Raw genomic sequence first — 8,184 nt, 5'->3', positions numbered from 1 at the left:
GATAGATAGATAGATAGATAGATAGATAGATAGATAGATAGATAGAGTCTCGAAAAACCCCGATAGATAGATAGATAGATAGATAGATAGATAGATAGATAGATAGCTGTCATATTACAAATGAACACCGACAATAAAAAAAACCTTTGCTTGTCAGTAGTTACTCTCCATTCTGACTGTTTATCCTCCCCCCTCAATCCCTGCACTTATTAATCTTTCTGTATTCACAGGTTCACCTATTCTGGTGATGTCACATAAATGGAACGATACACTGTATATCATTTGTGACTGTCTTTCCCTTTGTCAAAGTTCATCCACATGATAGCATGCATTTTTTTACCATTAAGTTGGAGGAGGCCTTGCATATTCTAGATACATATCTGTGTTCATCTGCTTCCCATCTCTGTTACAGAACACTAAGATAAATCAATTGATTGGAAGAAAGTTTATTGGGCTCAAGGTTTCAGTCTCTTAATCTAAACCTTAGGCTTGTAGCAAGACAGAGTGTCACGGGATATGTGTTTTTTTCTCCTCTCTTTTTTGTACTGTCTTGTATTACCTTTGATATGTCTTGGGAATTTTCTTTTTTGGTTGAATCCATCAGATGTTCTGTGTGCTTCCTGTATCTGTATTGGTGGGGGATTTTTTTGTTTTTTGTTTTTTGTTTTTGTTTTTTTTAGTTTCAGGAGGTTTTCTTCTATGATCTTGTTGACGCTCTGGTCTAAGCCACTGACTTGAGAGTTCCCTCCCTCATCTGTGCCTATAATCCATGGTGTCCCACACTTCCTGTTTTTGTTTTTGTTTTTTTTGTTTTTGTTAACTACACTCCTCGCCTATTTGGTCTACATCCTCCATTTTATCTTTGAGTTCTGATGTTCTGTCTTCCGCTTGATTCATCCTACTTGTGAGGTTTTCCTTTGTGTTTTCTAACTGAGTTACTTGGTTTGTTTTTGTTTTTGTTTTCTTCTTCTTCTTCAATTCCATCTTCATTTCAGCTTGAGTTCTTTTTTTTTTTTAAATCAAATCGTAATTTTTACTTATTCATACATGGGTTATAAACACAAAAAGGCAAGACGTGGGGAAGGGGATGACACCTGAGCGTGAGTGTTCAGGGGGGTACAGATGTCTTTCAGAACAGGGTATTGGCTGGGTGAAGGTTCAGGGGACAGGTCACTATGACTCTGCCTATGATTTACTTGTCCTTATCTAAGTTGGTACTGTCTGCCAAGGCTACCTATTTACAAGGTCTATGACTACTCAGGCTGGTAAATTTCCACAAAAACTGCCTGTTTGAAATAACTTATAGCCATCTGTTTCAATGTTTTTCCACAGAGACCCAAGACTTTGTGTTAGCATACAAGTATGACATCCCTATTGCTGATTTTAGGTCTATGGCTGATTTTAGGCCTTCAGTGTGTAAGCAGGGCTGCCCCTGACATCTCCTCCCTTCTCTAAGTAAAGAAGGGCTGTGGCAATTCTAATCTTGTGAAGGTGAGGATAGAGGCCTGACCTCCAGTAATTGAAGGGGACCTTGTAATGGCTCCGGTCCCCCTGTTGTTGTCCAGTAAGGCATGAGGGCCATACCCATCCTGATGTCTTTTTCCTGGTGAGGGGATACTTTTCACATCAAACTCTATGCAAAAAATATGGACCTCTTCACGAATTTGAGTGTTATCCTTGTGCAGGGGCCATGCTGATCTTCTCTGTATCATTCTAATTTTAGTATACGTGCTGCCAAAGCGAGTACTCAGCTTGAGTTCTTATCAATGTTTGTATTTCCTTATTGAATTCCATCTTAGAGTCTTAGATTATCTTAGTTGCTTTTCTCAGCCTTTTGTGTGTGTTTTCTTGGACATCACTCTGAGCTTTATTTTCCTCAAGCTCATTCTCCTGAATTCCATTGAGTTGTTTCTCCTGTCTTCTTTAAATTCCTTGAACACTCTGATGAAGTTTGTGATTGTTCTTTTAAATTCAGCATCCTGGGGTTCGTCTAGGAAATTCTCCTTGGCAGACATCTCTATGGGATTGCTAGGTTTTGGAGAGAAGAAACCAGCTTGATCTTCTGTACTGCTGGTATTTCTGGGCATGTGGGCTTCTGTGGGTTCTGAGTCTGTTATTGACAGAGCAGGTTGGGGCAGAGAGAGGCTGTGCAGGCATGTTAGACCTAGAGCTTAGAAATGGACTGAAGTAAGGTGAACAGAGGGGACTGGGCTGGTATACAGGAGGTGCTTCCTAGTCTAAGCATGGGGTTTAGGGATAGACCTGGCTGGGTGGAAAGATTGACTGTGTTATAGGAGAGGCTTGTGGGTTAGGGGATTGGTAAGAAAGGTCCTAGTAGAAGTCTAGTGATCCTTCGTAATGCAGGCACGGGAAGCCAGATTAGGCCAGGGCACTGTATGAGGGTCCCAGGCTAGATCTTATTGTTGGTACCAGGCCTGACTCAGTGGCATCACATCTAGACTGAGGCGACCAAGGCGACCCTACATCATTGCCAAGGCAACTGCTATATACTCCCAGAATCCACCTGGCTACCTCACCTTTACCTGGGAAAGAGCTACGTCAGGGTCCATATAAATAGGCAAAACGCCCTGACCTTGTTCTCTCCCCCCCATCTTCTTTCGCTTTTCTCTCCACCTTTGCCCTCTGCCCTAATAAACTTCTTCCCTTCATGGAACCGTTTGGTCTGGTGTGATCTGTTCCAAGCTATGCGCTGAAATCTTACATTGGTGCATGGGCCGAGGCCAAATTCTTCGGGTACCGCGACCAGCTACAGCCAGCCGCCACTGTAACCGGGCAGGACTGGAGGCCACGTGATCTGCCATTCCCACTACCACACCTCCGCCGCTATCACCAGGCGTGTGAATTAACATCTGCTGCTACCTGCCGTCATTTCCACTGCTGCTGCAACCCCATCCATCGCTGCGAGGCTCGCAAAACTTCCACCACATGAGTTGTGCCGCTGCGGCCCCCACGTGGTGCTCTGCCGCGTGGGCTGGGTAACCAGACAGGAACACAGACCTCATGTTCCACCTTTCCTGATACCAGAATGCATAAGCCCACAAACACACCGGTGTATTAATTGGTAAGGAGTTTCCAATTGGCGGGAGAGACCCTGGATGCGCAGTTAGGGTCTGGCCAGCCTTCCCTGGGCTAAGGGGTTGGCTTTTCATTGCCCCAGTCCATATGACTGGCCTCTAGCTGACCTACGACTTAGGACATTGGCCATTGGGTGATCTCCCCTCCTTGAAAGTAGATCACAGCTCCCCCCAAGCTCTTGCAGCTGCCGGAAATCCTAGTACTAGGTTTGGCTACTTTCTGGCGGGCTCCAGGAGCCCCACCACAGCCCTTAGATAGTCTCATGATGACCTGATATCTAGGCTGTTTGCCTGATTTTTCGTTGCCAGCTTTTCTTTCAGGACACCGACTGATAGCTCAGTTGACAGCACCCATCACTCAATGGACAACACAATGTCTTTGACTGTACCCACAGACACCCCACTGGATTGTCTACTGAAAAACCTCAAATCTCTAAGATTAACACCTGAGTTGAGGCCTTCCAAATTGATACACCTTTGCAATAAGGTCTGGATTCGGTATTCCCTAGATAATGGACTAAAGTGGCCACTTCATGGCACGCTAGACCCAATTATTTTAAGGGTTCTTAACACATACTGCCTGCGGTCTGGTAACTGGAAAGAAATCCCCTATGTTTGAGCATTTATCTACCTTCGTTATACACCTTCCATGTGTTCTGCCTGTTCCCCACCCAAGGTTCTCTTAGCCATGACACCTGCCCAACCCCCATTAGATGACCCCACACCTTTAGATCCAGTTGATGAACCTCCTCCCCTCTGTTGCAAACCTGTTTCGATGCCTCCGAAAACCCAAACTGCTGCCTTGGTTTCTTCTTCTCACCAGGGTACCTCAGAGTCCACTGGCTCGACCTCCCCCAGGCCCCTCCCCTCCTTCTGGGCCAGATGCAGGCCATACTAACCGCCCTGTGTTGGCACTAGCCTTCACCCCTCCTATAACGTGTTCTAAGACCACAGCCAAACCTCCAATTCCTTCTCCTCCAGGGACGCCTAAACCAGCATCTGTTCTTCCTCTAAGGGAAGTGGCTGGCATTGATGGCCTGGTCAGAGTACATGTCCCTTTCTCACTGAGAGAACTCTCTCAAATAGAGAGCAAACTGGGCTCTTACACCTCTAACTCCTCTGCCTTCATCAAAGAGTTCCGGTACAGCACTCAGTCCTATAGCTTGACTTTCCATGATGTTCATATGATTCTCACTAACAATTTACTTCCTGATGAGGTGAGTTTGGAAAGAGGCAAAAACACATACAGATCAGATTCATCAAACAGACGGAACATATCCAGTCGGATCTGAGGCAATTCCTGACCAGGATCTTTGATGGAATTATAATTCCACAGGTGGTATCTTAGCCAGAGATAGATTTATAACATGTCTTTTGGCAGGCCTGAGAAAGGCAGCCTTAAAGCCAGTAAACTTTGAGAAACTCCAAGAGGTTGTCCAGGACAAACAGGAAAACCCATCTTAGTTTTTAGAACGCCTTACAAAGGCTTTATTGCAGTATACTAACCTGGACCCCGAAAACCCGGAAGGTAAGCAACTTCTTATGACCTACTTTTTTTCCCAGAGCTACGCTGACATGAAAGCTAAACTTAGGAGATTGGAGATGGGCCCCTAACTCCACAGGCAGAAGTCTTGGTGCTGGCCTTCGAGGTGTACCACGAGAGAGATTAGAAAGCCTGAAAACAGAAGTATCATATGCTGGCAAAGCTGTCCGACCAGCCTCAGCCACTACCTTAGACTCCTGGTCTTCGAAGGGTCAGAGACCACCTGGCCCCTGCTATAAATGTAGTCAATATGGTCATTGGGCGAAGGCTTGCCCCAACCCCAGCAAGCCAAGGGGACCATGTCCCAGGTGCCATCAGAGTGGACACTGGGCTGCTGATTGCCCTCATGTTGCTCAGAACAAGGATATCGCTCCCAGAAAACCCTTAAGCTGACCTTCTAGGCTTGGCTATGAAGGACTGACAGGGCCTGAGCTCCCTCGACCCAACCATGCCTATCACTAGCAGGGAGCCCCGGGTACGTATTATGGTATGTGGAAGACCCATCTCCTTCCTCTTGGACACTGGGGCCACTTACTCAGTCCTGACAGAGTTTTGGGGACCCACCCCACCTTCACGTTTTCCTATTGTCGGGGTAGGAGGACAACTGTACCTTCCTCACCAGACCCCCCCCCACTTAGTTGCATTTTTAGGGGTGTACTTCTCACTCATTCCTGTTTGGTAGTGTCTACATGTCCTGTCCCCTTATTGGGAAGAGATATTTTAGCTAAATTGGGAGCTTCTATTTCCTTTGCTCCACCAATTCGCTTAAGCCCAAGCTCGCCAGCAGTTCCTCTGCTCCTCCTTTTAGCCAGTCAACCTACTAACACTAGCATGTTATTTCCCTTACCAGCCTCCCAGGTGGACCCCCGAGTTTGGGATGTCCAGAACCCCTCTGTTGCTAAACGTCATTCTCCCGTTGTCATCCAGTTACTGGACTCTTCCAGGTACATCACCCAAGCTCAATACTCTCTCTCTCTCTCTCTCTCTCTCTCTCTCTCTCTCTCTCTCTCTCTTTCTCTCTCTCTCTTTCTCCAGAGCCTCAGGGGACTTAAGCCTATCATTTCTGACCTCTTAAGAAAAAAACCTCCTTCACCCCACCTCATCCCCTTTTAACACCCCTATACTGGCAGTTAAGAAACCTAATGGTACCTATCAGCTGGTTCAGGATCTCAGGCACATTAACTCTGCAGTGGTTCCCCTCCATCCTGTCGTAGCTAACCCTTACACACTTCTTTCTACTATCCCTTCAGGGACTTCTCATTTTTCAGTCCTAGATCTCAAGGATGCATTTTTCTCTATCCCGCTAGACACCCAGTCACAGGACATATTTGCCTTTACCTGGACAGATCCTGACACCCACTTTTCTATCCAACTTACCTGGACTGTTATACCCCAGGGATTCTGGGACAGCCCAGACCTGTTTGGCCAGGTCCTGGCTTCTGACCTACTCTCTTTATCTCTCCCTAGATCTAAGATTGTACTTTACGTAGATGATGTTCTTCTCTGTAGCTCCTCTCTAAAAATTAGCCAAGCTGACACAGCTGCTCTTCCAAATTTCCTTTCCAGTTGGAGATACAGGGTCTCACCTTCTAAAGTCCAACTGTCCACTCCTCAAGTCACCTATTTGGGACTAGAAATTACCCCAACCCACAATAGAAAGAATCTGATTCAGTCTCTAACTGTCCCTTCTACAAAGGAAGAGATTTTACCATTCCTAGGAATGGCTACCTTTTTGTATTCCTGGGTTCCTTCCTTTTCCCTACTTTCTCGTCCCTTATATGAAACAGCGTTAGACCCCACCCATGAACCTCTACTCAAGCCTGTTACTAAGCCCTTTCAAAGGCTCCAACAGGCTCTCCTTAAGGCTCCAGCCTTACATCTCTATGACCTGACTCATCCTTTTTCCCTCTATGTAACTGAAAAGGAGGGATTTGCCCTTGGAGTCTTAGGTCACCAACTGGGACCATCTTTTAGACCCATAGCATACTTGTCAAAAAGACTAGATCTAACCATCCAGGGATGGGCACCTTGTATTCATACCTTAGCAGCTGCTGAACTCATTTGAGAATCAAAGAAACTAACCTTGGGATCACCTATAACTGCCCTCTCTTCTCATAACCTGTCACAGCTCCTAACTTATAAAGACTTATAGACTCTACCTCCTTCCAGGATTCTTTCTTTTCAGGTAGCTCTAATAGAAGACTCCACCCTCACCTTTCAGTCATGCCCACCTCTTAATATTTCCAATCTTCTTCCTCCACCTAATACTGACTACTCCCTATCTCATTCCTGCACTAATACCTTAGAGGAACTATTACCTCATCCTTCACACATACAGGAGGGCACATTGTCTCAAGCCATCTTTTCCTGGTATACAGATGGAAGCTCCTTTCTACAAGAAGGGATCAGGAAAGCTGGCTATGCCATAGTGTCAGACACCAAGGTGGTGGAGGCACAGGCCCTTCCTGCTCGTACCACCAACCAACAGGCTGAATTAATAGCCCTTACCCGTGCCTTCCAGCTGGCACAGGGACAATCCGTCAACATTTACACAGATTCAAAATATGCTTTCCATATCCTCCTGTCCCACGCTGCTTTCTGGAAGGAGCGCGAGTTACTTACCACAAAAGGAGGATCAGTATCTAATGCAAACCAAATTATGGCCATGCTAAAGGCCTCCCATCTCCCCACAGCTATTGGGATTGTCCACTACAGATCCCACCAGGTGGATGACTCTATTGTCTCCAAGGGAAACAACCAAGCTGATGAGGCAGCTAGAGCTGCATCCCTTAGGAGTCTAGACTCATCTCACCCTCCTCAGGACATTCTTACACTGTAACCTGCATCCCCACCTGCACCCCCTGACACTCGTCAAACTCTGTCCTATCTTCACTAACTCATCCTAACAGCCAAGCATTGTCTTATTTTGTTAAGACCTACCTAGAGCCTACTCCTGAAGACTTAAGTTTCTTAAAATCTATCACTACTTCTTGTAAAATCTGTCAGATGTCAGATCCCAACTCAAGGTATCGTAGCACCCCTTTTACTACTCATCAGGCTAGAGATTCTCTTCCTGGAACCAACTGGCAACTTGATTTTACCCACATGCCCGCTGTCAAATGTGCCAAGTACCTCCTGGTCTTGGTGGACCCCTTCTCAGGCTGGGTAGAGACTTTTCCCACAACTAGCAAAAAGGGCTCAGACAGTCTCTGATCTCCTCCTTAGGGAGATCACCCCTGATTTGGTGTCCCAGCCTCCCTTCAGTCAGACAATGGTCCTGAATTTACTTCCCAAGTTTCTCAGATTCTGTCTAAGGCCCTAGACATCCCCTGGCATTTTGATATTTCCTACCACCCTCAATCTTCAGGTAAGGTAGAGAGAACTAACTGCTCTTTAAAAACCACTCTTGTCAAGCTGTCACAGGAACTTCACCTTGACTGGGTAAAACTCCTACCCTTGGCTTTTTCCAGGCTACAAGCTCTCCCCAAGTGGCCTCTCCTCATCTCACCCTTTGAACTCACGTATGGACATCCAGTTCTAACTCCT

The 8,184-nt window shown here is 46.2% G+C and overlaps 1 non-coding gene across 1 annotated transcript; it reads right to left on the bottom strand.

Moving 5' to 3' along the window:
• Window positions 1-1,640: 1,640 nt before the first annotated feature.
• On the bottom strand, window positions 1,641-1,747 carry LOC114610363. The gene has a single exon (XR_003709677.1). It is a non-coding gene; the product is annotated as a U6 spliceosomal RNA (small nuclear RNA).
• Between the last annotated feature and the right edge of the window lie 6,437 nt (window positions 1,748-8,184).

This window comes from Grammomys surdaster, unplaced genomic scaffold (assembly GCF_004785775.1).
Source record: "Grammomys surdaster isolate TR1022 unplaced genomic scaffold, NIH_TR_1.0 126036, whole genome shotgun sequence".
NCBI lineage: Eukaryota > Metazoa > Chordata > Mammalia > Rodentia > Muridae > Grammomys > Grammomys surdaster.
The sequence above is the reverse complement of the archived record's forward strand: the minus strand, read 5'-3'. Positions and strand labels throughout refer to the sequence as shown.